The sequence below is a fragment of the Lynx canadensis genome, chromosome C1, assembly GCF_007474595.2.
Source record: "Lynx canadensis isolate LIC74 chromosome C1, mLynCan4.pri.v2, whole genome shotgun sequence".
Classification (NCBI taxonomy): domain Eukaryota; kingdom Metazoa; phylum Chordata; class Mammalia; order Carnivora; family Felidae; genus Lynx; species Lynx canadensis.
In genome coordinates this window covers 41585965-41599988 of record NC_044310.1, presented here as the reverse complement: position 1 = coordinate 41599988, position 14024 = coordinate 41585965, and the positions used below count along the sequence as shown (strand labels likewise).

Here is a 14024-nt window from a genome sequence, read left to right as displayed (position 1 = left end):
ATGATAATAAATGATTCCCCCCAAGTCCTTCTCCATTGAGACCTATGCCTATTTATTCAGGTGACTATATAGTGGGAAAATGAAAAAATCCAGACATTTAAAAAACTACTAGTCACAGAGTCTGAGTTGATGTTGATATCGAGACACCTAGAACATCATTATTGCTCTGTTACAGGAAAAATATAGGAACTAGCAAAAAATGGAGTTCTGGCCAAAGTCCACTTTGGTCCATAGGTCATTTTCCCAGGTCCTGAATATAACAATGAGACTGGCATCCTTGGAAGTTGGGGTAATGTCCACCCTGGGTCCTTGACCTCTGAAATAAGAACTACCATTGAGGAAAAGTCCAAACGAAACCTGAAAATATCTAAATGTCTCCCCACCCCTTGGCCAAAATAGTAAATCAGAAACAGTATTGTATAGCGGATGGCAGAGACTAGTGCCACCCTTAGGATCTCAAAGATGCAAGATTCATGGTCCCTTTCATATGTTGTTCATATGTTTGTTCAGTGCCTCTGCAGGAACCAGATGGATCCTAGAAAATGATTAGAGGGGCGCCTGGGTGGCGCAGTCGGTTAAGCGTCCGACTTCAGCCAGGTCACGATCTCGCGGTCCGTGAGTTCGAGCCCCGCGTCGGGCTCTGGGCTGATGGCTCAGAGCCTGGAGCCTGTTTCCGATTCTGTGTCTCCCTCTCTCTCTGCCCCTCCCCCGTTCATGCTCTGTCTCTCTCTGTCCCAAAAATAAATAAACGCTGAAAAAAAAAAAAGAAAAGAAAAGAAAATGATTAGAGACTACCACAAGCTCAACCAAGTAGTAGCCATGACCACAGCCGCCCATACTGGATATAGTATGTTTGCTCTAACAGATAAATATAGCCTCAGGTATATGGCATACAGCTACTGATTTGGCAAATGAGTTCTTTTCTATCCCAATCAGAAACAGTCCCATTCACATGGAATAAACAACAGTATAAGTTCAGTTTTATCTCAGGGCTATATTAATTCTCTTACTCTATCATAATAAACTCTGAAGAGAACTGGCCTCAGAATGGCACATTGATCCATTTAATCATGCTGATCATGCAAGATGAACAAGAGATGACTAGCAAGCTGAAATACATGGTAAGATACATGTGCTCCAAAGGGCAGTAGAAAAACTACAAATATCTGAGGTTCTACCACTTCAGTGAAGTTTTAGGAGTTCAGCAGTCAGGGTCATGCCATCCCATCCCCTCCAAAGCAAGAAACAAATTACTGCATCTTGCATCTCCCACTACAAAAAAAGGAACCATAACTTTTAATAGGCTTCTTCAGAGTCTAGAGGCAACACATTCTATACATAGGAATATTATGGTAATCCACATACTGAATGATATGAAAAGCTCACTGCCAGCTTTGAGTGGGGAAAACAACTCTGCATCAGGTCGAGGTTGTAGTACAAGCAGTCCCCATCCTGTTGGAGGTATAAATGTTGGGAAAAGTTGCAGTAGAGTTTATAGCAAGCCTTAGTGGGAGAATCATAATGCAGGAACCTAGAGGTCTGCAAGAGAGTCATGCTATTACAAAAACAGCTCCTGGTGTGCTACTGGACTCTGGAAATAGATCACTTGACCACTGGACACTATACATCCAGAACTGCCCATAAGGAGCTGCATTCAACAGACTCTCCAAGTTACAAAGTCAAGTGAGCTCAGAAACAATCCATTATGAGATGGAAATGGTACATCAAAAATCAAACCCGGGGCACCTGAGTGGCTCAGTTTGTTGAACACCTGATCCTTGATTTAAGCTCAGGTCATGATCCCAGGATTGGGGGACTGAGTCCCATGTCAGGCTCTGCACTGAGCATGGAGACTGCTTACGATTCTCTCTCTCTCTCCCTCTGCTCCTCTCCCCTACTCACACTCTCAATATCCCTAAAAAAAAAAAAAAAAAAATTCAAACCCCATAGAACCAAAGGGCACAAAACTTCCCTGACACCTACCAAAATTGTACTAGCATCCTTTCCTCAGTTCACATCTATAGCTGTTTGGGTGATCCTATATGACCAACTTAAGGAAGAGATAAAAGCCAAAGTTTGGCTTATAAATAGCTTATAAATGGCTCAGTAGGTGAATGCAAGCTGGAAAAAAAAACAAACAAAACAGCTTCATTACAGCCATACTTAGGGCTGACCTTGAGAGTGGAAAGGGAAAATCTTCCTAAAGATAGAGCTTCAAGTGATGTACTTAGTCATGAACTTTGTGTATGAAAAAAAAAGTAGCCAGAGTTGAGAATATATACAGACTCATAGGCAATTGCAAATGGATTGGCTAACTGGTCAGAGCCCTTCAAGGAAAAAGTCTATACAATTATTACAAGAAGTTATGGGTGGAGGCAAATGAATGCACATATGGGAGTGCATAAAGTGTGAAAATTCTTTTCACGTGTTAATGTGCCCCAGAAAGCATCCAATATAGAAGAGACACTGAATAACCAACTAAACAAAATGACTCAGAGAGTTGACATTAGCCACCCAGAAAATGGCATGATGGGGAAATGAATAAAGGAACCAGTGTGGCACAAAGAAGCAAAGGAAGGCTGAACTCCCATTTACCAAGGCCCAATCGGTCTACCAGCCCCTCTGAACATCCAACCTATGAGTAACAGAGACAAACACTGAGCCCCCAATATAGCACTGTGCCTCAAGCTGATCAACCACACACCACATCGTATTCCTTCCATCTTGGAAAGGCCAGCAGTTGATCTCCACAGGCATTCAATAGATACTTATTCCAGGTATGGGTTCTTCTTTCCTGTCCACAGACCTCCAGCCACACCACTAGAGAAGGGCTTACAGAGTACCTGATCCACAGACATGGAGTCCCATATAACATAGCATCCAACCAAGGGAATGAATTCACAGTGAAGGAATTGTAGCAATGGGCCCATAACCAGGGGCTCTAGTGGTCTTATCACATAACAGCACCATACAAAATCATCCAGCCTCATAGAGTACTAAAATGGCCTACTGAAGACACAGATGATATACCAGCTCAGAGACAAGGATGCAGTATATGCACTGATTCAGAGCTATGCTCCTAGTAGAAAGAACACATGGGTCTGAGCACCAAAAGGTAAAAGGAGAAATGGCCTCCACTTAGCAAAATTTCTAGTGATCTACTAGAGGACTTTGTGCTTCCCATCTTGTTAGAGATCCTGGGCATACTTTTGCCAGGAGACATGTCAAGGATCATACTGAGCTATAAATTATACCTGGAGCCAGTGCATTTGCGACTCTTTGTGCCCCTGGACCAAGAGGCAAGAAAAGGAATCACTATCATGGCAGGATAAATTAACCTTCATCCTCAGAAGGAAGCAGGTATGCTGTTACATAATGGGAACAACAAGGAGTATGTGTGGAACTCAGATGACCCACATGGGTACCACTTGATACTCCCCTGCCCAATTGTGACTGTGATCCCTCAAAAATGATGGGTGGGTCTAGGTAAACCACCAAGACCAACAAAAATTATAGCTGATGTCAAGGGGAATTTAGACTGAGTAGTGGAAGAGACCATGAGAATCACTGTGGCCCTGAGACCAGGTACACAGATGGGGACTGAAACCTGTCTCACAAACCTACTTTTTGAACTTCCCCATCAAGAAGAGAAGTCCAGGGTGCCTGGCTGGCTCCAGTTGTTGGAACATGCAACTCCTGACCTCAGAGTTGTGAGCTTGAGTCCCACATTGGGTATAGAGATTATTTAAAAATAAAATCCTTAAAAAAAGGAGAAGTCCATGGACCCCTGAAAGAACTGCTCTCAGAAAACGTTTGGAGACCTAGATCCTGCAGCACAAGAAATGGACTTGTGGCAATCACTTGGATCTCCCTTGAAGAAAGAACTTGCATGTAAGGGAGGAGGGGAACAGAGGAAGGAAGGAATGAAGGAAGGGAGGGAGGAAGGGAGGAAAGAAGGACTTGCAATCAGATGCAAGGAGTACTGTTAGTTAACAGCCTCCAGGTGCAGCATGTTCAGAATTCATCTCAGCTTTCCAGTTGAGGCCATACTCCTCCTGGGCAGCTCCTAGCCAGTAACAACATGGTAGGTGTACTAGAACCTGGCCATTTCTTCCCAATGCAGGACTCCTCTAACAGGTGATTTTTGCTCTGGAGCTCCCCGTTGGATTGGCTGAGTTTTTTGTGTTGTTGTTTTTTTTTTGTTGTTGTTGGTGTGTTTTTGTTTTTTTTAAGATCTGCATCAAAGACTGAGACTCTTGTAGGTCAATTCAGCTTGCGCTCCCTTTCCTTTCACAGGCATTCTATTACCTACTCCCCGTAAAATCTCTTGCACTAACTCCATCTCAATATCTACTTTCCAAGGAACCAAACCAACACACTACATAATCAGCTCTTTTATGAATCATGTCATTTAACCCATTAAAGTATTATGGCTATTCCCATTTTACAGACAAGAAAAGATCACACAGTAAAAGCAGTAGAACTAAAATTTGTACTCAGGCAATCTGACTCCAAAGCCTGGGCTTTTAATCTCTATGCTAGCCAAGGCATCTTCGGATATTAAGATGAGAGTAATTATTTATTTTGTACAATTTTAGGAAGCAAAACAATGAAACGATAGATATTAAAGAAAAACAACATTTGGCCAAATACAAAAGATTTTTTTGTAATAATTATCAGTAATGAACAATAGAATGAGGTCCTTCAGGAAGTAATCAGGGCCTATCACCTGAGGGTTGAAATAGTCATGGATATTTTGAGAGTGAGGCTTTATAAAACAGATAAAAGTTAACCTAGATCAGTAAAAGATGTACTACTAAGTATTATGTGGAAAAAAAGGGTCCCCAGCCAATAAGTTGGGTAATATACTGCTGAAGAAAGTTAAACCAGTTTCTTTACTTTTACTTCTAAGTTTTTAAAAATACTAAAGTGTATTTATAAATCTCTATCTGAGGGCTACAGTATGCTGAAAAAACCAAACTTCTCTAACTAAAGGACATTTCCTTGCTCCTGGCCTAGGATGATTTAGTCCCAAACTCAAAATTCACTGATCTAAGGTCTCCAGAAGCTAACAAGGAAACGAATGACAATTTTCTATGCTGGTTAACAATTTTCCACCTAGTCAAACCATCACCCGTCTATATGTCAATATAAGCATCTCTAATACCTTGAGGGTAGAAAGGCTATATAAAAGTTTTGTCACTAAGAGGTATTTCATCCTTTTTGAATGCAAAATATGCCCTCCTTTGCTTTATCAACAAACTCCGAAGATCTACAATAATGGGTTCACATTTTAATTACTGAATTCTCACTTTATGAACAATATGAAAGCTATAATTATTTCAAGTGTGCTACTGATGACCTGGTTATTTTCATATAACACAGCTCTAGGTGCATTTTTCTCAAACACATTATACACCATCACAAGAAAGGACAGAAGAATGGGGGTAACAGGTAGGGAGGAGGAGGCATCAGTTACAAACTACTCAGCCAGCTAATTCCCAGAGTCTCTATGTTTTCATTTAGAAAGATATTCTCTTTACTTAGTACAGGGGAAACTTTTATGGAAATTACAATCCCTTAGTCTTAATTCTCCTGTTTTCCTTAGCCACCACCCATACCTCATTGTCCTCTATTCTGGTTCTTCATTACTGATACTGTCATCATTGCCTGGAGCTGTCCATATGCCATCTTTTCATTCAGTTCTTTAGAAACCTGAATAGAATATTAAATGTGGAAGGGGCATTAACATCTAGCCCACCACACATTTTCAGATCAGAGAAATGAGGCCCAGAGATCAGTTATTATATTTTTCTAACAGCAAAGCAGGCATTTAACTACTTCAAAAATACATATATGAAAGCTGAAATGCCTAAAATATATGCACATACACATCTTTTTCTTACACAAAATGCTACATGCCAATAGTATACTTCAAAGGCAAATTCCACCAAAGTCCATCAACTAGAGTTGAGCTCTGCTAATAATAAATACTTCCTAAAGCACTATGAAAAATCTTAAGATAAACAAATACAGAATACATGGAGAGGTTCACATGATGAAAAAGAGTGGACTCTGTAGTCAGAGATATATGGTTTGAATCATGGATGTGGGCTTAGGAAAGTCAATAAAAATCCTCATGCCACAGTTCCCTCAGCTATAAAACATGCATGACACTATGAATGTTATAGGATCATTTTAAGAATTAGAAATGACATACATGAAACACCTAGCAGAAAGATGCCACACAGTGGTCTATAAAGTTTTTATATTATACAAGTAATATAAGGTAAAAGAAATTAAGAAAAACTCCATAAACCTGGAATCTTTAAAGGACTGGATAGTGGGGCATGCAGAAACAAGTGAGGAACAACGATGTTGGAACCAAATCATGAAGGGCTGTGCCACGTTAAAGAATCAAAAAAAAATCTCAACCTTTATTTCTAACAACTGATAATTTATTAAAAAGGCTGATTTAAGCATCTGTAATAGTGACTTCGACATTGACTCCTGGCTCAATACTGATGAAAGTAATTTGTTTAACAATCTCAGAACCGGGCCCCTGGGTGGCTCAGTCAGTTGAGCTCCTACTTTTGATTTTGGCTCTTGGTTTGGCTCAACCTATCTCATGGTTGGTGAGAACAAACCCCACCTGAGGCTCTGTGCTGACAGCACAGAACCTGCTTGGAATTCTCTCTCTCTCTCTCTCTCTCTCTCTCTCTCTCTCTCTCAGGTCCTCCCTTGCTCTCTCTCAAAATAAATACATAAACTTGGTGGGGGGGGGTAAAAAAAATCTCAGAAGGACTGAGCAAACCAATGAGTCACCTGTGGATCCTCATCTTCAAACGATCTTCACCACAAGGAAGTATTTCTCATAGTGATTCTCAGAGTCTTTCTTAGTGGGCATCTGAACCGGTCCTTTCACGATTCTTTTCCTTTGTGCCTCTCTGATCAAGTCAGCACATACCTTCTCCAAAGACTTTTCATATTGTGGCTGGTTAGAGTAATTCTAATTCATTGAATCACCACCTCCAATTCCACAGGTATCTTCTCAGTGTTTTTAAAAGACATGGTTGCAGTGTGGCTTCCTGACAGACTTGTTCTTCGGCAAGAGCAAACAGTGGTGAGTCAGGAGCAGGAGCCCAGAGCTCCACTGTAGCTGCAATCCCATCTTCCTCCCAGAGCTCAACCTTGTTGTTTAGAAGTTGAGCAAAAACTTCCAAGAGTTGATCTCATAATTTCAAAAACAGTTTACTTCAGCTACTAATTAAAAACAAAAACAAAAAACCTATGGGCAGTTATTACATCACCAGAATCACTAAAAGATTTAGATGATGTATTCTGAAATTGTAAGGTTTTTCTCAAACCGGCAGTGTTTGGCTTCAATTGCTTTTTAGGAGTTATTTCTCTGGATCAACTGAAAATGAAAAATGGAGACTAAAATTTACATAAGCCCTGACAGAATGTTTTCACAAAATTTTGATACTGCTTGCTCTTTATTTTAGTAAGGAGAATTTTGAGATAGGCTGTGTTCTGCTTAGATATAATAACAAAAACATAAAAGTTTGGCAGATGAACTACCAAACTGTAACCATGAGAGGTTAGAAAAGAACCATCCTACAGGGGCACCTGGGCTGGCTCAATCAGTGGAGCATGCGACTCTTGATCTTAGGATTGTGAGTTCAAGCCCCACAACGGGTGTAAAGATTACACCATGTTGGTTGTAGAGGCTGCTTAAAATCTTAAAAAAAAAAAAAGAAAAAGAAAAAAGAAAAGCACCTTTAAAAAAAAAAGAACCATATTACAAACAGAAACGCATACCTCTTCATTAATCCTACCTAAAAGGCTCCAGATCTGTTGCTTTTTGTAGTTTTATATAGAAATTATGACATTCAAAAAAACTAAATGGGGAGCCTGGGAGGTTTAGTCGGTCTGTTAAGTGTCCAACCATGATCTCACGGTTCGTGGGTTGGAGCCCTGCATCGGGCTGACAGCTCAGAGCCTGCAGCCTACTTGGGATTGTGTCCCCCTCTCTCTGTCCCTCCTCCGCTTGTGCTCTCTCTAAAATAAACACTACAAAACAAAAGACTGTAAAACAAACCAGTGGAGGCCTTTCAGCTCACTAACTTGAAAGTCAGCATTAAATTCTTTTAATGTTTATTTTATTTATCATTTATTTTTATTTTTTAATTTACATCCTGGTTAGTTAGCATACAGTGCAATAATGATTTCAGGAGTAGAATCCAGTGATTCATCCCCTACATATAACACCCAGTGCTCATTCCAACAACTGTCTTCCTCAATGCCCCTTGTCCACTTAGCCAGCCCTCCACCCACAACCCCTCCAGCAATCCTCAGTTTGTTCTCTGTATTTAAGAGTCTCTTATGGTTTGTCCCCCTCCCTGTTTTTATATTACTTTTGCTTCCCTTCCCCTATATTCATCTGTTTTGTATCTTAAATTCCACATACAAGTAAAGTCATAAGACATCTGTCTTTCTCTAATTTCACTTAGCATAATACACTCTAGTTCCATCCATGTTGTTGCAAATGGCAAGATTTCACTCTTTTTGACTGCCAAGTAATACTGCATTGTGTGTGTGTGTGTGTGTGTGTGTGTATACACACACACACACACACACGCACGCACGCACGCACACATCACGTCTTCTTTATCCATTCATCTGTCAATGGACATTTGGGCTCTTTCCACACTTTGGCTATTGTTGACAGTGCTGCTATAAACATTGGGGTGCATGTGTCCCTTTGAAACAGCATACCTGTATCCTTTGTATAAATACCTAGTAGTGCAATTACTGGGCTGTAGGGTAGTTCTATTTTTAATTTTTTGAGGAACCTCCATACCATTTTCCAGAGTGTCTGCACCAGTTTGCATTCCCACCAGCAGTGCAAGAGTTCCCTTTTCTCCACATCCTTGCCAACATCTGTTGTTGCCTGAGTTGTTAATTTTAGCCATTCTGACAGGTGTGAGGTGGTATCTCATTGTGGTTTTGATTTGTATTTCCCCAATGATGAATAATATTGAGCATTTTTTCATGTGTCTCTTAGCCATCTGGACGTCATCTTTGGAACAGTGTCTATTCATGTCTTCTGCCCATTTCCTCACTGGATTATTTGTTTTTTGGATGTTGAGTTTGATAAATTCTTTATACATTTTGGATATTAACCCTTTATCTGATATGTCATTTGCAAATATCTTCTCCCATTCCGTTGGTTGCCGTTTAGTTTTGCTGATTGCTTCCTTTGCTGTGCAGAAGCTTTTTATCTTGATGCAGTTCATTTTTGCCTATGAGCAAAATGTCTCTGGAGATGTGTTGAGTAAGAAGTTGCTGCGGCTGAGGTCAAAAAAGTTGTTGCCTGCTTTCTCCTCTAAGATTTTGATGGCTTCCTGTTTTACATTTAGGTCTTTTATCCATTTTGAGTGTATTTTTGTGTACAGTGTAAGAAGTGGCCCAAGTTCATTCTTCTGTATGTCGCTGTCCAGTTTTCCCAACACCATTTGCTGAAGAGACTGTCTTTATTTCATTGGATATTCTTTCCTGTTTTGTCAAAGATTAGTTGGCCATATGTTTATGGGTCCACTTCTGAGTTCTCTATTCTGTTCCATTGATCTAAGTGTCTATTTTTGTGCCAGTACCATATTGTCTTGATGGTGACAGCTTTGTAATACATCTTGAAGTCCAGGATTGTGATACCTTCACCTTTGGTTTTCTTTTTCAAGATTGCTTTGGCTATTCGGGGTCTTTTCTGGTTCCATACAAATTTTAGGACTATTTGTTCTAGCTCTGTGAAGAATGATGGTGTTATTTTAATGTTTATTTTTATTTTTATATTTAATATTTTATTTTTAAAATAACATATTATATGTTAATTAATTATATTATAATATGTAATCTTTTTATGTTAATATTTATTTTTGAGAGAGAGAAAGAGAAAGACAGAGCACAAGAGGGGGAGGGGCAGAGAGAGAGGGAGACAGAATCCAAAGCAGGCTCCAAGCTCTGAGCTGTCAGCCCAGAGCCTGATGTGGGGCTTGAACCCATGAACCATGAGATCATGACCTGAGCTGAAGTCAGATGCTTAACCATAAAAGTCAGCATTAAAGGACCTAAAAGTGATCCTAATCAAGTGGGAAAATACTGTGGGAAATCCATTGTATGTAGAATGAAGGTCCAAAACTTGCACTTTGTTTGCTCAAACAATAGCTCCCTGCAGTATTTCCTAACTAGTTTGAAAAAAATTTTTTAAATGTTAGCAAGTCATTATTGCTGACTTTGAACTATGTCCTACAAAATCTCATAGAAAAGCTTTAATATCTTTCATGTGAACAAACAATAGAGGACCATACTATGTACAAGAATAAAGAATAGGGGTGCCTGGCTGGCTCTGCCCATGGAGCATGCAACTCTTGAACTTGGGGTTGTAAGTTCGAGCCCCACGTTGGATGTAGAGATTACTTAAAAATAAAATCTCAGAGGGAGGGGGACAACAACTAAACTGTATTTATATAGAATTATATATCATGGAGAGGTAATGCCAATCCTAAAAATCAGACCGGAGTGCTTAGAAATGTTAATGGGTAAATATGCTATTGGACTCTATCTTTTTAGAAACATTTTAGCAGTGAAAGGAAAGCTAAACATAAGATTTACAACTGCCTTTTGTTAAGAAATATTCTTAGAAGACAACCTTTCAGTTGGAAGTCCCCATACCACTGTCCCCACTACCACCCAAAGTGGTTAACCAGTTCCATCAAGTTCAGTATTTACTAAACAGAAAACTAGAAAGTTCACAGCTTTTATCCTCAAGCCAAAAAGACTCCTTATCCTCAAAGAATCTGGCAATGTATCTGCAAGTAAAAACTTGAACAATTTACCTAATGACTGTAAATGAAAGTTACAATCCTCAAATAGAGACTTAACTTACCACTTCACACCCACTAGGATGGCTCTAATCAAAGAGACAGATAATAACAAGGGTTGGTGAGGATGTGCAGAAACTGGAACCCTCCTACACTTCTGGTGGGAATGTAAATTGGTGGGGTTCCTCAAAAAGGTTTGAACAAAGAGTTATCTTTTGACTCTGGCAATACAACCCTAGGTATATACCCAAGAGAAAGACAAACATTTGTACATGAAATGTTCATAGCAATATTATTCATAACAGCCAAAAGAAAAAAATAACCCAAACTGATGAAGTTGGATAAATAAAATGTGGTATATCCATATAATGGAATACTATTCAGTAGCATAAAGAAATGAAGTACTAATACACGCTACATGGACAAACCCTAAAAACATTATGCTAAAGGAAAGAAACCAGTCACATATCCTATGATTCCATTTATATGAAATATAAATCCATATGGGCAGAAAGTACATTAGTGGTTGCCAAGGGCTGGGTAGATTGGGAGGAAATGGGGAATGATTTCTTTCTGAGGTGATAAAAACGTCTAAAATTACATAATGGTGATATCTGCATAATGCCAAATATACTAACAGCATTGAGCTGTACACTTTAAATGGGTTAATTGTATAGTATTTCAATTATATCTCAATAAGGCTGCTATTAAAAAAAAGGGTCTTGCCTAATATTTTAAATTTAATTGAAATATATATATTCTTCACTTCGTATCTTAAACTTAGTATTATTTCTCTAAAGTTAAAATTATTTCAAAGAGCCAGAAGAACCGAGGACTGAATATACCCAAACTTTTCCTAATTGGTGAAAAATTCTAGACTAATTTTACCATTTCCTTAGGTCTTACTTCTTAAGACTCCTTCCCTCAAAAGGCACTACATTTTCATTTAAATTTAATTAATCCTTAAAACCTAGGGCATGAATTTACTACTTCTGTATTTAAAAAAAAATGCAACATAACTACCATTATAAATATTAAGTCACATATCCTCAAGCATATATTATGATAAATAATCAGAAAAAAGGTAAGTCACTACAGAATTATCAATTAAAGAAACTATTATAGTCCAAAGCCTTGGGCCACAAAAGCATTTTTTAAGCTTAAAAAACGAGTGTAAGAATTTTCAACTAAAAGATAATTTACAGAAAAAAATTTAAGATTTTTACAAATAGTTCTATAATATAAAATCCAAATGCCTCAAGATACTTATCAACATGAATTAAGTTCTCCTTCTCCCTTGCCCAATATGAATTTAACAACTTTTTCTTGATATCAACATGTCCAGAGATTTCCTCATCTTTACCTTATTTTATTAAAGGCTATCAATAAAATATTTCATAAGTACAAAACATTATATACTGTCCTCATTTTTCCAATAGTTCAGCTCTGGAAATGAGCTATTTATAATAATTCAAAAGAAAAAAAAACTAGGTACCACTTAATATGTAAAATAGGAAATACTTTTATAAACAGTATTTTCAAATTGTTTTATTAAACAACATTTATTTATAAAGCATAAAGCATTCCACTAACTATGCCATTAAAATACTAACTCTAGGGGCATCTGGGTGGCTCAGTGGTGAAGCGTCTGACTCTTGATCTCCGCTCAGGTGGTGATCTTATGATACATGAGTTCGAGCCCCACACTGGGCTCTGCACTGCAGAGCCTGCTTGGAAGTCTCTCTCCCTCTCTCTCTCTACCCCTACCCATGTGCTCTCTCAGAATAAATAAATAAATTTAAAAAATAAAATAAAATACTAACTCTACTGACACCCTGGTTTCTCCTTAATTTAGCAGTCTTATTCATAATTCAAATTGATCATACTGACTTTATTTCCTGGTTGTAAACTATATAAATAGTGATCTTTCAAGTTCTTTCAAACAGAAATAAACAAGAAGTATATTTTCCACTTTCAGGGTAACAATGATTTGCCAAGATTCATAGAACTAAATTACAGTTCTGATTTATACATTATATCATTTAATCCTCACAATAATTCTGTAAAATGGGTATTATCAGCTTCATTTTATAGAAGAATAATTGAGGCATATAAATGTGTCCAGAGTCCTGCAGGTTATTAGAAAAGACTAGATCCCATATCTGACATATCTATAAAAATCTAGATCTAATCTACTACAGTTTATAAGGAAAAGCCTATGTTTTGAAGATTCTTCAGTTTTTAAATAATGTAAGTTTAATAAATTGATATCATTTGTTGAAAACGAAGTATATGAACTATTTCTATTCAATAACTGTCACCATTTATCTTTCGTTGATTATTATATACTAAGACTGTTCCTCTATATAGTGCAATGCAGCTAAACACACAAGTAAAATAAAGAATCATGTAAAACTCTGAAAATAATGGAAAATGAATAAAACTCAGATAATGTAACAAGCGTACTCTATACAAAGAGAATAGCTCATTTATTCAGTAAAAATGAATGGAGAAATATGTATAATTAAGATCAAAATTGTTTTCTATCAAAAAATTTTTTTAAATTTTTTTTTAACATTTATTTATTTTTGAGACAGAGAGAGAGAGCATGAACAGGGGACAGTCAGAGACAGAGGGAGATACAGAATCTGAAACAGGCTCCAGGCTCTGAGCTGTCAGCACAGAGCCCGACACGTGGCTCGAACTCACGGACTGCGAGATCATGACCTGAGCCGAAGTTGGACGCTTAACCGACTGAGCCACCCAGGCGCCCCTCTATCAAAAATTTTTTAGAATTCCAAAAGTAGACTCATTCTTTAAAAAAATTAAAGCTACCATGTTTTAACTCACATAGAAATTCCAAAGCCTAATTTTTGTTTTTGTTTTTCCCAAAAAGAGGAATGGATGTGAACATTTATTGGGTACCTTCTATGAGACAGACCCTGAGCTAATTGCTTTTTATTATTTTTATCTCATGGAACCAGTTCTACCTCCCTGTGATGGGTACTATTACTCCAATTATTACCACACAAGAAGAAACTCAGGATCTAAATGTCACACCACTCAGAGTTGCAGTAAGGATTCCTGCCCACATCTGACTCCATACTCTGCACCACATCATGCAATTGACAAGCATAATACACC

The 14024-nt window shown here is 38.1% G+C and overlaps 1 protein-coding gene and 1 pseudogene across 3 annotated transcripts in view; both read right to left on the bottom strand.

Moving 5' to 3' along the window:
• ZFYVE9 (zinc finger FYVE-type containing 9) overlaps window positions 1-14024 on the bottom strand; it is a 211604-nt gene that overhangs the window by 194655 nt on the left and 2925 nt on the right. The gene's annotated exons all lie outside the window — the stretch shown is intronic.
• On the bottom strand, window positions 6476-7071 carry LOC115521048 (annotated as a pseudogene).